Raw genomic sequence first — 13,638 nt, forward strand, 5'->3', positions numbered from 1 at the left:
TCCTCCCTCCCCCGCCCATGTCTCTCCTCTCTCCCCCGCTCATGCCTCTACTCCGTCCCCCGCCCATGTCTCTTATCCCTCCCCTGCCCATGTCTCTCCTCCCTCCCCCGCCCATGTCTCTCCTCCGTCCACTGTCCATGTCTCTTCTCCCTCCCCCGCTCATGCCTCTACTCCCTCCCCTGCCCATGTCTCTTCTAAATTTCCCACCCATGTTTCTCTTCCCTTTCTTACCTATCTATGCCCCTCCCCTCCTTGACCCTCTTCACTGCCTCTATTCTCCCTTCTCACAATTATCTCATCCATTTCACCCCCACCTCTTCTTTGACACTAATTGTTTTTCACATACTTTTTCTTTTCTTCCATGATTTCCTGTTTCCTCAGTTCTTCTTTATCCTGGATTTTTAGAGATTGTAATCCGTGATTATTGAAGCCAGTAATCATGGGTTCTGTGTGTATGTTGTGAATATTTATAACAAATATCTGTATTTTTTTTTCTAAATAAAAACAAAAACATTCATTTTATTATGATGTTACAGTTTGTATCATCTGAAGGAAATGATGTTTAGAGAGTGGGCTCTGTTCAGCCAGTATAGGCTTACTCTGTACCTTCCCATTAGTGGCACTGCTGTAAATATATAATTCTCCCCCTTGTGTAGTAAATCAAAACTTTTAGAGACTCAAAACCAACCAAGCATAAAGGTTTCTAAATAAAGCATTTGTTCCCTGGGTGCCGGAATGTGACAAAGTAGCACTGTATGTGTGAGGTGTAAAGAGGCTTCTGGAACCCAGCGGAGCAGCTTAACTCAGCCCTCATAAGAAAATACACACAACAGCAAAAAATCCCCAAACGCATGATATTCTAGGAGCAATCCCAGTGGAATGTCTTCATTTATTTCAAAATAAATTCTGCACTTTTATCCAAAGTAAAAACAATGTTATTTTTTTCTAACAAATCTCATCTTAAAAGGACACTTAAGTCAAAATTAAACTTCCAGATAGAGAATGTGATTTTAAACAACTTTTCAACCAATTTATGTCATCATATTTGCTTTGTTATCTAGTGACCTATTTATAAATGTCCCTAATTGGCCACAGCAGAGAAGGTAACCTAAGTTACAACATGGCAGCTCGCATTGTTTTATAGACACTAAAACTTTACACTTATTTTTTCACTATTTAAACAACTAAGGGAACTTTAAAAACACATCTACATGTTATTCTCAGACTAATCTTTTCTTTGAATGCTATGTTAAATGGCCCTTTAAGAGTAAAGCTAGGTAGGCTGATAGGAGATCAGGAGTATGCATGTGTCTTTAGCAGTATAAGACATTGCTATAAACAAACAATGTTGCAAACACTGTTGCCAGGTGGCTAGAGAAATGTGCACGCTCCTGAGCTTGCCTACAATTGGATTACTCTTTAATAAAGGATACCAAGAGAACTAAGCAAAACTGATAACAGAAGTAAGTGGAAATTCTCATGCTCTATCAAGTCCTTTTAAGTTTAATTTTAATTCTACAGTCCATTTAAAGGCAGCAAACTCCCTTCTCAAAGAAAATTACATCCAAATCTATCTATCTATCAATCTCACATCTATCTATCTATCTATCTATCTACACACACATAAATGATACAAATACAAAATACTACATAGCATCAGTTTGTAAATTCAAAAAAGTCAAATAAGAAAATGTGTTAAATGCATAGTTTAAACTTTATATCACTACCAATCCTGAGCTGACAAGGTGAATGGTGGCTACACACATATGTAGTCCTGATTGGTTATGTAACAGAAGGTACATTTTCCTATTGGACGTTTTCTTGCATATCCATACTAGAGGGCGTTAGTTCATGTGTTTCTTATAGATAACACTGTGCTCATGCACGTGAAGTTATTTAAGAGTCAGCACTAATTGCCTGAAATGCAAGTCTGTCAAAAGAACCGATATAAGGGGGCAGTTTACAGAAGCTTAGATACAAGGTAATCACAGAGGTAAAAAGTATATTTCTATAAAAGTGTTGGTTATGCAAAACAATAACATTTTTGGTGTTTACTATCCCTTTAGAAAAAGAAGCTACAAAATATACTATCACAGTCACCGGACTGCAAGGGTTAAACCCCTACCCCCCTACTACCTCATCCCTGTTGTTTCTCAGCGGACTTGGGCTCCTCACAGCCACCACGATCTCTAGGAATCTTTGTGTGCTTGTTTTTGGGTTCCTACTTTGTCAGAGAAGAGCTGGTCTCTGACTGGAAAAACCCTCCTAGGCTGGCCGGGCTCCTGGAAATCCCAGTCGGCCGCCTCACAACGGACACCCGCCTAACCCCTCTCTGGCTGTCTGGGCTCCTGGAACTCCCGGTCGGCCACAGAACAGCAGGACACCCACTAACTTTCCCCCTGGTCCTCCAGCGGCCCTTTACCTCAGAGCTCCGCTCTTTTGGGGATGGGTAGCCCCTAAGGAGGACAAGGGGTGGTGGAATTGCCGGAGAAGAGCTACTTGGGGAACTGTCCAAAACTCCACCCCTACCCCCCAATCTTTACCGGGCTGTAACTCCGGTTTCCAGTAACGAATCATGCCGCATTTTGGACTGTTGCATCTGGGGACCGAAAGCCTTAAAATGACACCCTGGGAGTGCCACCGGGATCACTCAGAAGCCGCCGCCCCTGGGTACTGAGACTCTGTGGTACTGTGGCTGCTATGGAGGGGCGGGAATGGCGGGAAAATTGTGGGATTGTCCTTTGTTTTATCAAGATGAGTTCCTGTATAAATGTTGTGTGTTTGTCCCAATAAAGAGTTCTTCTTTGTTCCACCTAAATGCTAGTTATCTAGTTATTTTGGTGGGGATTGCGGAATTCACTTTCTCTCCGCTACATATAGGCTGGTTCCAGGTGTTGGAAGATTGTTTCGGCGGAGCTACTCAGTCGGGGTAGCAGGGGATCTGTCACATATACATAGTTAAAAAAAAAAAGAGCAAACTCAGACAGAATGAAATGGGGGGCATTATTTGGAAAACCCATGTGCCAAATAATATTATTTTAAACCATTAGCCGACTAACAAGACTGCAACACCTTCTAATACCTTGTAAGTGCTGCAGCCCTCTATGGCATTAAGGTCTTGTGGTAAAGGAATTAGCAGATTAATGCACTTATATCTCCTTTGAATGAATCAGTGCATTTATTTTCATGTATTGGCATACAGAAAATTAGGTCATAACTCCCTGGAAAAATGTATGTTAGAATCGTAATTTTGTCAATCAGATTTTCTTTTCTTTAAACAAATGTTTTAACCTACAGATCTTTGTTCAAGAGAGTTAAATAATAGTCAGCTGCTGAAATTGAAAAAGCAATGTATATGAACGAGCAGAGAACTCCAGTGATGTGGGAAATTACAGGCAAGGAGATCAGGTAATGCAGTTTATTGCAATCACATCTAAATCGCAAGGCCAAATCACAAAAGAAAAAAAGCTACCTACATAAAGAGCTGACACAATTACATAATGTAATAATTAACCCCCTCCTGCTGGCAGCAACAAGCACACAAAGTGCATTGGTGCTGAATTTATGGTCCGAGCCTCAGGTAAACGCAATCTGCTCTTCATAGACCAACATATAATCTGATTCTCCAAGTCTCTCTCACACTATATAGCCCAAACAAATCCCTGGTAGCCTTATAATTTCTTTTCTGATTATCCTTATTGTCCCAATATATATTTCACTCCCTTGTGCAGCAAATACAGGTAACGCTTATTTTCCAGCCTATTCACAATAACAACCGTTACAGCATTAAGAGAAAATGACATAATTGCACTTTATGTTGGGAACTCAAAAGTATTATTTAGCAGAACTATACAATTATCTAAAATAAAGGCATTTTCGAACAGGAATTGAAAAATATTAGCACTTAAAGGGAAAATATTTCAACATTTAATGATCTGGGACACGTCACTTACATTTTACATTAATTATAGTGTGCGCACATATAGCTAATAGTTTTTGTATTTTTTTAACATATGTCGGTGTTGAGAGATGCCTACATTTTACACAAATGTTTTTCGATAATAGCTCTTTCAGGAACAGAACCCCCCAGCATAGAGTGAGGGTGACCTCGGTTTATCGAGCACTGTGTTTATCTATAGTAAGACAAAAGACATGTCTTGTAATTACAAGGTGTCTAATGTTCCTTTAATCCTACCTATAGCTGCTATCAATCAATAGTGGTACAGTCAATCAGCAGTTACACCTCCTGCCTCAATGCAAAACAACAGAGACAGCTAAATTGTAACTGCTTCTGAGGTATCATAGACTAGAATGACAGTTCATGCATGCACTATAGTAACCACAGGGGGTTAAAAAAAATCACATATACAAGTTATCTCATATAGCAAATTAACCCAGAACAAATTTGCTGATTAACCCCCCACAAACACACACCACCCAAACAAAATCAGTCTTGTTCTTTTTATGAACAAAGAAGATATTATTTGAAGAAATTTACTGATAATTGTTTTTATGACAGGTTTATGGAATTATTGTTGTTGTATAATATTGTAAATAAATAATAAGAGAGCTGAAAAGAATGAATCAAAAAAAGAAAGTGAAGAATATGGAGGAAATATATATAACTAAATGTTTATTCCTATATCATTCTGATGATCTATTAAATATAATTCAAAAATTGTTCCCATTATACTAATAAGATAAAGGTCATAATTATATTGTGAACAGACTCATTGTTAATACTTTAACTGACCTTTTTAACTAGCCTAATCAATCTGGTTATTTAGTTAGAGGATGTGGACATCTTTGTTTATAATATCTAAGCTGTTAGTTGTTTTTATTTTTATATCATTTTATTACTTCAGATATCCTTAATATAAAATGTTTTTGAGTTTTTAACCTGGTTAATTAAGAATGTATATTATTATTATCAGTTTTCAAGGAAATTGTATACAAACTTATTTTGTTTGTCTGTTATTTTGTTTATGGAAACTTTAATAAAAAATATTACCCCCCCCCCCCAAAAAAAAAAAAAACATAAAAAAAAGTCTGTCAGGGGAATTAGGAAAATCACTTACCATTTGTCCTTATTTTAGAGATTGAAATGTGTTCTGGTTTCTCATCAGTTACAAGGTTGCAAAAGCTGAAAGACAAAATGAGATGTGACATTAGATAAAAAAACAAAAAGTCCTGGTTCAGTTCCCATTAAATACCCTATTTCTAAATCAATACTGAACTAAACAAGTCCAGCTCACTGGTGCAATAGCAAGTATTTTACACCAAAAAAATTAAAAAAAGATTTTGCTCATTAATAATAACATTGTACCATGGAGAACAGGAGTCTTGTAAATTTACACTGCATCTTGCTGCGCAGAGATGTCTTTGCCGTTTTTGAGAATTTTTCATTTTCAACAAATACACAGCACCGTTGTAATATTCTGTGTATATCTAATAAATACTTTGTAAGACTTTTTTTTGTACTTTTGGCGAGCCAGGACATCATGCTCATTTTAGTGTGTGTGAGATATTTCTATAGCAGTAGTTCACTCTCACTTCAGTTTCCTTCATTTAGTAACTATTCCAAAATCAACAAAAAAGTTTAGCTCAGTGCCTCATCCTCTCCTATCCTGACTATTGTAACACACCACTCATTTGGTTTTCTTACCTGAATGGCGTCATTCCAATAAAACATAAATGTCCCAGACTTACAGATCTTTATATTCATCTGAATTACACATGAAATCCTGCTCTTATCACACAAAGCCCTTAATACAACGCACTATGCTACATCCAATTCCCATATATGCTCCAAACCACTCCCTTTGGTGTGCCTATAATCTACTTCTCTCATGCAGGGCTTTTCCATTCGATTCCCAAAGTAAAGAGCTATCTGACCTCCTGTCCTTTTCCATTCTGAATGCTGTGACCTAGATTATCCCTAATATCAATTTTTCAGATAAAGTGACCACATAACATCTGTATTACACTCCTTTAGTGTTACTGTCTGTTATACATTTCTATAATGTAAAATATAATCTTTTGAAAAATCATACTTTTTTTTTTTTTTTTTTTTTTAAGGGACACTCGAGTCAAAATTAAACTTTCATGATTCAGACAGAACATACAATTTTAAGCAACTTTCCAATTTACTTCCAGTAGCAATAGACATAACTTTGAAATTTGTCAGAAAAAAATCTACTATTCATTTGATGTCCAGACCAAGTGCTATTGCATTGTTTTTTTATCATGCATTTGTTTATTATGCAAATCTACTTTATTTACTGGCCCTTTAATTAAATGCACATCCCATAACCCAGGTATTAAATTTTTTTTACATCAATGTCAGTAAATTGGTTGTCAACAGATTTGAAATTTAAAGGGACATAACACCCAACTTTTTTCTTTTATGATTCAGATAGAGCACGCAGTTTTAAAGGGACATAACACCCAACTTTTTTCTTTTATGATTCAGATAGAGCACGCAGTTTTAAATAACTTTCTAATTTACTTCTATTATCAAATTTTCTTCTCTCTTTGTATCTTTTGTTGAAAAGCAGGGATTCTTGTTGTGCAAGAATGTTATCCATTTGCAAAAGCAACAGGTGTGAGCACTATCTCCTGCCTTTCTTTGTACGCTTTATATTTTAGAATGTGTGCCATTTTAGTAGCCCTCCTTTGGACAGGTTCTAGTTTATTTATATCTTTCTGAAGATATGGTCTCCAGAACTGTATGCTCTGCCTAAATCACAAAAGAAAATATTTGGGTTTTATATCCCTTTTAAATGGGCACTCTAGTGTGAAAATAAATTGCTCTTTTTTATTAGAACATTTTCTTTTTAAAGAAATTAATTGATTTTACTACTTGTTTTTCCCTTGCATAAGGGGTTAAATTCTAAGTTACTACAGATGCGGAAACAGCTGTTCAGCAAATGAGAAGAGGGCATACGTGTGTATGCCCCATTCAATGGCTATGTCCCCATGTGGTTTAGAGCTGGAGTGTCTCAAATATGCAACCTTAAAGGGATATGAAACTCAAAAATTTTCTTTTGTAATTCAGACAGAGCTACAATTTTAAAAAGTTCCAATTTACTTCTATTATCAAATTTGCTTTGTTCTCATGATATTCTGTGTTGAAGAGATATCTAGATAGGCATCTAGAGCACTACATGGCAGGAAATAGTGCTACCACCTAGTACTCTTGCAAATGGATAACATTCTTGCAAAACTGCTGCAATATAGTGCTCCAGAAATGTGCCAGCACCTTAGCATATGTCCCTGCTTTTCAACAAAAGATACAAAGAAAACAAATACAAATTGATAGATGTAAAATAGAAAGTTGATCAAAATCACATGCTCTATCTGTATCATGAAAAAAAAATTCTGGGTTTCATATCACTTTAACTTTAAGGCCCCTATTTATCAAAGGTCTTGCGGACCTGATCCGACAGTGTGGATCGGGTCCGCAAGACCTCGCTAAATGCGAAGAGCAATACGCTCTCCGCATTTAACATTGCACCAGCAGCTCACAAGAGCTGCTGGTGCAACGCCGCCCCCTGCTGACTCACGGCCAATCAGCCGCCAGCAGGGAGGTGTCAATCAACCCGATCGTATTAGATCGGGTTGATTTCCGGCGATTCCTGTCTGCCTGCTCAGAGCAGGCGGACCGGGTTATGGAGCAGCGGTCTTTAGACCGCTGCTTCATAACTTGTGTTTCTGGCGAGTCTGAAGACTTGCCAGAAACACGGCCCTTCAAGCTCTGTATGGAGCTTGATAAATTTGGGCCTAAGTGTTTAATCCTTTTCAGGAACTTAAGATTTTTTACAAAAAAATGAGAACTGATACATAATGTTTATCCATTATTTTGGGTCTTATAAGAATGTTTGACTTATGCTGATCAATACCATTTCTGATTTAAAAGGACGCTGAACCCAAATTTTTTTCTTTCGTGATTCAGATAGGGCATGAAATTTTAAGCAACTTTCTAATTTACTCCAATTATCATTTTTTGTTCGTTCTCTTGCTATCTTTATTTGAAAAAGAAGGCATCTAAGCTTTTTTTTTTGGTTCATCACTTTGCACAGCACATTTTTATTGGTGGTTGTTCACCAAAAACGGGCCGGCATCTAAACTTACATTCTTGCATTTCAAATAAAGATACCAAGAGAATGAAGGAAATGTAATAATAGGAGTAAATTAGAAAGTTGCTTTAAATGTCATGCTCTATCTGAATCACAAAAGAAAAAATGTGGGTTCAGTGTCCCTTTAAGGTCGTTTCATGTAACCACAGAGAGAAAGCAGCACAATATTGTAAGAATACAAGCTACATGCTCTATACTTTCTATACTATCTGTTATTATCCTCTCTGGGTGTGACTATTCCCAAATTAATATGTTGCCTTTTTTTCTTCTTTTTAAAGAGCAATAAAGGTGATGATAAATTGTACAAGTCATCTGTTTCCAAGTAACTTAATCTTCTGATATACAGTGATACATTTCAATCCATTCTATAAAGATTTTGTTGTTATTTCCTGTTGTTAAATGGACATTTTAATGCAAAAATTACATGCTTTTATTCATCAGAGTGTGTCATGTGCGCATCACTAACCCTAACACTGTGTTTATCCTCCCCCTAAGTATTAAACACGTAGGTAAAGTCCAGCTTAAGAACTGAAAGCAAAGCAATAGTAAAAGCTGCAATTCACTATTGAGAGCTAGCTGAAAACATATGGTAAGTCAATGATCTGTGTAGCCATTAACCAGCAGCTAGCTCCCAGTGCATAACTGCCCCCTGAGCCTACCTGGGTATGCATTTCAACAGAGGATACCAAAAGAACAAAGTCAGATTGGTAATATAAGTAAATTGAACAGTCAATTAAAGGACCACTATATACAACAGAATTTAATAAATGACACACTGTAATAAGACAATGCAAAAGCACTTTGAATTTAAAATAAGCAGTAGAATATTTTCTGCAAAATTTTAACACACAATATGTTCTGCACAATTTTAACACAATTTTCCCTTCCCCTGTATCATGTGACAGACATCAGTCAATCCCAAAATGCATATATGTATATACTGTGCACTTTTGCACATGCTCAGTTGGAGTTGGAATCTCAGAAAGTGTGCTTATAAAAGGGTTGTGCACATTTTAATAATGGAAGTTTTCAGATTGCATGCTTTATCCTTCATTAAACTTTAATTCAGTCTTTAGTGGCTATTTAAAATTGCATAGTCTATCTGAACCATAGACATTTATTTTTTAACATATAAATAGAATGTGATCTAGGTCATAGTATAGTGTCATTTCCATATGTGAAACATAAATAAATACATGTTACACAATAAACCCATTATTTTGATTTGAATCTTTACACTGCACAAATTGAAATGAATGGTATATTTTGATTGTTAATGTGTCATTCAAATAATGAAGGTGGCAGTCCATTTAAAGATTCTCACAGACCCACTTTGAATTCTGTAAGAAATAGCATTCTGTTATACTATTTCTATTTACTAATTAGACGTAGGTACGTCACATACTACTTTGCCCAGTGAACTGTGTTGATGTACGTCCTACGTCCAGCACTGTGGCACATGCTGCGGGTCTTGCTGTTAGCTTAGACCGCAGTGACTGCAACTGGGGGCAGAAGGCATCTGGCTTTGTATGGTAAGGAAGCACTGATCATGTTCCATTACCATATGACGCCAGATCGCAGATTGTTACAGAAAGTGACACTGTCAGTGTCACTCTTTGTAACGATCATTCATTGGTGCCAAGTAGAAGCGGTGGTAGGGAAGGAGGGGCTGGGTTTTCTACACTACAGAAAAACAATTAGGCAGGGGACAGGGAGGGATGGAAACCTACACTTTAAAGGGGGGGGGAGGGGGTCCTTACACTACAGAAAAAATGAAATAATCAAGATAAAAGTAAAGAAAAAAAAAAGCTAAAAACAAATAATTTGTCACTAGCAGACTGGCAGCCATTAACAAAAATGGCAGAGCAGAATGGGGGGGGGGGTTAGAGAGCTGTTGGGGGAGACAGGTAGGTGGATCTTCACTACAGAAATAAGAAAAAATATTTAAAAATAAACTAATAAATAAAAGCCCAAATCTGCAGACTGTCTGCCAGTACAAAAAGGGATATGAAACCACTAAAAATATTATTTTGTGAATCAGACAGAGAATACCATTTAAAAAAAAGTTTCAAATTTACATCTATTGCTTCATTCCCATTATATACTTTGTTGAAGAGATACCTAGGTAGGCATCTGGAACACTATATGACAGGAAATAGCACTGCCAACATTGATAATATAAGTAAATTTTAAAAAATGTATAAAATCTCGTGCTCTGTCTGAATCATTAAATAAAATGTTGGGCTTCATATCCCTTTAAGATGGTGGTGACCAGTGGGGGAAGGAGGAGGGAAGAGAGGTGTTTGGGAGGGATTGGGGGGAGGGTAATCTATATACTAGAGCAACAATTAATCTTATTAAATAACTGATTAACCCCTTTACTGACAGGAATTCCAGAAGTGTGCTGCTAAGCTGCAAGTAGCCACCGTCTAATTGCCAAAAACCAATGGCAAAGCCACACATATCTGCTGTTTCTGAATAAAGGGAACCCCATAGAAGCTTTTACAACCATGTACAACTAATGAATAATTGTAAATAGGCTTACAAGTAGAAGTAGGTAACTTAAATCTGTGAGGAAAATTTCCACCAATGCCCTAACTGAATCAAGGCTAAATAGTTTTAATTTAGAAAAGAATGTTTTTTCATTCACACACTAAAGTTTATTAAATCAAAATTTAACCACACATACATTTAGCAGAAGCTAAAGATTAAAAACACTGCACCTAAGTTGAACTAAGATTTTTTGAATTAATCTGAAATCAGTATCACTGGTATCAAGCAGCAAAGATTATGGTTGTAAGCTAAGCCCTTACAATCCGAGGGCTATTTTAAATTTTAAATTTTTACAAATTATTAAAGCTGCATTTTTACCAGATCAACTAAGGTGAGCAAGTTAAAAGAAAGGGGAAAGACAAAGCTTATCCCCAGGACCGCTTTGTCTTTCCCCTTTCTTTTAACTTGCTCACCTTAGTTGATCTGGTAAAAATGCAGCTTTAATAATTTGTAAAAATTTAAAATTTAAAATAGCCCTCGGATTGTAAGGGCTTAGCTTACAACCATAATCTTTGCTGCTTGATACCAGTGATACTGATTTCAGATTAATTCAAAAAATCTTAGTTCAACTTAGGTGCAGTGTTTTTAATCTTTAGCTTCTGCTAAATGTATGTGTGGTTAAATTTTGATTTAATAAACTTTAGTGTGTGAATGAAAAAACATTCTTTTCTAAATTAAAACTATTTAGCCTTGATTCAGTTAGGGCATTGGTGGAAATTTTCCTCACAGATTTAAGTTACCTACTTCTACTTGTAAGCCTATTTACAATTATTCATTAGTTGTATTCTGTCCTTAACTTTAAATCTGTGGCAGGAGATCTCTGTGGTTAGGAGATTATAAAACTCAAATTGGGCCACCTGCCCTTAACCACTGAACCTCTTGTTATAATATACTTTGCCCTACCCCCACCCTCCCACTTTGAAACTTTTACAACCATGTGTCTTATGACTGCTGTAGTTGTGTGTAAATAATTTTAGTGAGAAACCCAAAGTTTGTGAAAAAAGTTAATTTTCTATATGATCGTATTTAGTGGCAAAAAGTAGCATCAAACTTACAAAAATATACAAAAATGGGCCTAGATCAATACCTTGGGTTTTTTACTTAAAAATATATATTAAAAGTTTTCATAGTTAAATGAAAAAAAACAAAAAACAAGGCTTAATTTCTGTTTAAACAGAGTGATAGCAAAAATGCTAAAAATTCTCTGGTGCAAAAGGTTAAATGTGATATTCAAATAATTTGCGGACATCTAATGTTCATTTAAAAAAAAATATATTGAATGTTTTGCAAACATTTACTTACAGTCAACAAATTTAGCCCAAATTTGCTATTTTTAAAGTGTATCAAAAACAGAATTTATGTTTACCTGATAAATTACTTTCTCCAACGGTGTGTCCGGTCCACGGCGTCATCCTTACTTGTGGGATATTCTCTTCCCCAACAGGAAATGGCAAAGAGCCCAGCAAAGCTGGTCACATGATCCCTCCTAGGCTCCGCCTACCCCAGTCATTCGACCGACGTTAAGGAGGAATATTTGCATAGGAGAAACCATATGATACCGTGGTGACTGTAGTTAAAGAAAATAAAATATCAGACCTGATTAAAAAACCAGGGCGGGCCGTGGACCGGACACACCGTTGGAGAAAGTAATTTATCAGGTAAACATAAATTCTGTTTTCTCCAACATAGGTGTGTCCGGTCCACGGCGTCATCCTTACTTGTGGGAACCAATACCAAAGCTTTAGGACACGGATGAAGGGAGGGAGCAAATCAGGTCACCTAAATGGAAGGCACCACGGCTTGCAAAACCTTTCTCCCAAAAATAGCCTCAGAAGAAGCAAAAGTATCAAACTTGTAAAATTTAGTAAAAGTGTGCAGAGAAGACCAAGTCGCTGCCCTACATATCTGATCAACAGAAGCCTCGTTCTTGAAGGCCCATGTGGAAGCCACAGCCCTAGTGGAATGAGCTGTGATTCTTTCGGGAGGCTGCCGTCCGGCAGTCTCGTAAGCCAATCTGATGATGCTTTTAATCCAAAAAGAGAGAGAGGTAGAAGTTGCTTTTTGACCTCTCCTTTTACCGGAATAAACAACAAACAAGGAAGATGTTTGTCTAAAATCCTTTGTAGCATCTAAATAGAATTTTAGAGCGCGAACAACATCCAAATTGTGCAACAAACGTTCCTTCTTCGAAACTGGTTTCGGACACAGAGAAGGTACGATAATCTCCTGGTTAATGTTTTTGTTAGAAACAACTTTTGGAAGAAAACCAGGTTTAGTACGTAAAACCACCTTATCTGCATGGAACACCAGATAAGGAGGAGAACACTGCAGAGCAGATAATTCTGAAACTCTTCGAGCAGAAGAAATTGCAACCAAAAACAAAACTTTCCAAGATAATAACTTAATATCAACGGAATGTAAGGGTTCAAACGGAACCCCCTGAAGAACTGAAAGAACTAAGTTGAGACTCCAAGGAGGAGTCAAAGGTTTGTAAACAGGCTTGATTCTGACCAGAGCCTGAACAAAGGCTTGAACATCTGGCACAGCTGCCAGCTTTTTGTGAAGTAACACAGACAAGGCAGAAATCTGTCCCTTCAGGGAACTTGCAGATAATCCTTTTTCCAATCCTTCTTGAAGGAAGGATAGAATCTTAGGAATCTTAACCTTGTCCCAAGGGAATCCTTTAGATTCACACCAACAGATATATTTTTTCCAAATTTTGTGGTAAATTTTTCTAGTTACAGGCTTTCTGGCCTGAACAAGAGTATCAATAACAGAATCTGAGAACCCTCGCTTTGATAAGATCAAGCGTTCAATCTCCAAGCAGTCAGCTGGAGTGGGACCAGATTCGGATGTTCGAACGGACCTTGAACAAGAAGGTCTCGTCTCAAAGGTAGCTTCCATGGTGGAGCCGATGACATATTCACCAGATCTGCATACCAAGTCC

The 13,638-nt window shown here is 37.0% G+C and overlaps 1 protein-coding gene across 2 annotated transcripts in view; it reads right to left on the reverse strand.

Annotated features, from left to right (window-relative positions):
* The window catches only part of PLXNB1 (plexin B1), a 337,984-nt gene that overhangs the window by 201,044 nt on the left and 123,302 nt on the right, over positions 1-13,638 (reverse strand). For both annotated transcript variants that reach the window (XM_053720873.1, XM_053720874.1), the window contains exon 2: positions 5,079-5,143. The gene's annotated coding sequence lies outside the window, so the exon portion shown is untranslated. The remainder of the gene's footprint in view (positions 1-5,078; positions 5,144-13,638) is intronic.

This window comes from Bombina bombina, chromosome 7 (genome assembly GCF_027579735.1).
Source record: "Bombina bombina isolate aBomBom1 chromosome 7, aBomBom1.pri, whole genome shotgun sequence".
In the NCBI taxonomy this organism is placed as follows: Eukaryota; Metazoa; Chordata; class Amphibia; order Anura; family Bombinatoridae; genus Bombina; species Bombina bombina.